The 1365-nt window shown below is 35.2% G+C and overlaps 1 pseudogene; it reads right to left on the bottom strand.

Moving 5' to 3' along the window:
- Positions 1-1003: 1003 nt before the first annotated feature.
- On the bottom strand, positions 1004-1121 carry LOC145293446 (5S ribosomal RNA; annotated as a pseudogene).
- Between the last annotated feature and the right edge of the window lie 244 nt (positions 1122-1365).

Raw genomic sequence — 1365 nt, forward strand, 5'->3', positions numbered from 1 at the left:
AATATTGGTAGAGACCGTTCCTTAGACAGACATACAGACAGAAAAGCTACTTTTTCCCGTCTACAATAAACAATCATAGTATCGTAAACGCACAGAAATTCAATATGTTCACACTACTATCCAGTATCCGATGTAAGTTTTTCTTTCATTACCAGTCGCTTCCATTCCATAATATAAATTCCTATAAAATTTTATAGACATGTAACTATATAAAGCAAACCATGCTGAATTGTATTAGCACGAATTTTACTTATTAAATAATTTCACCTCTACAGTTTCTCAGCGTAACCGGTATCTTTTTATAATCTGAGCACTTTTTACACCCTATCACCGTCCGTTATTCGCATTTTTTCCTCATGCACTTCACATTATTTCTTTCTGTTTGGTATAATAACCTCTCCCTTGTTGAATTTCGGCTAACTTAATTGGCTTTTAAGCGACTTATGACTAATTTCATTGGCTGTTACCAGACATTCCTTCAAGTACGCGATTATTTCCGAACGGTTACTAGCATCTCTCACATCTTCGTCAGACTAGCATCAACAAATATTAATTGAATACTATGGGGGGGGGGAAACAATTAAAAAATGAAACAAGAAATTAATCCAGGTACGTAGACAAGTACTTCATATTGTATTTGTTATCATTTATTCGTTATATATTTACTTTATTTTTTTCGCGGGGAAAAATACTTACTTTCGCCTATTTTGTTTCGTATGCTGGAAGGATTAATTCCCTACGGTCTATGTGCTAATTATATTGCAATAAAAAACACCAGACAAACACGATAAGAACAATACACTAAATCTTATTTACAAAAATATGAGGCTTCCTTCAGTCTTGACAGACTATGAATACCCACTGTAAGGGTGCCTGTGCGTGAAATTTGTGTGGCAAGAATTGCGCAGTCTTCAACCGCGCCTCTCCTGTGTCAACATTGTTGCATACCAGTGGCAAGTTGAGGTACAAGACGATTGGAAACAATGCCGAGATGAGCGGAGAGCACATACAGCGCCTAGAATTCCCAAATGATCACCCATCTGGTACTAGCCAGGCTCAACGTTGCTTAACTTCGGTGATCTGACGAGAACCGGTGTGTCAAAAGTGATTATGCCGTACAAAAATAAATAAATAAATAAATTAGTAACTAAATAAAAACGTTCGAAATAATTTTAAACAAAAAAAAATTAATACACGTGCTTACACGACTAATTTATCTTGCCTTTGGTAACGTTTATTTGTTATACATTTCCTTCCTTTTTTTACAGGAAAACTGCTTAGCTGTGCCATTTTTTCTTCGTATATTTTTAGCTGCAGGTGTAAATTATTTTTTACTTTTTTTTCGCATAACCACTTAGTTTTGCC

Source organism: Euprymna scolopes, chromosome 14 (assembly GCF_053919585.1).
Source record: "Euprymna scolopes isolate OS-2025 chromosome 14, ASM5391958v1, whole genome shotgun sequence".
Taxonomy (NCBI): domain Eukaryota; kingdom Metazoa; phylum Mollusca; class Cephalopoda; order Sepiida; family Sepiolidae; genus Euprymna; species Euprymna scolopes.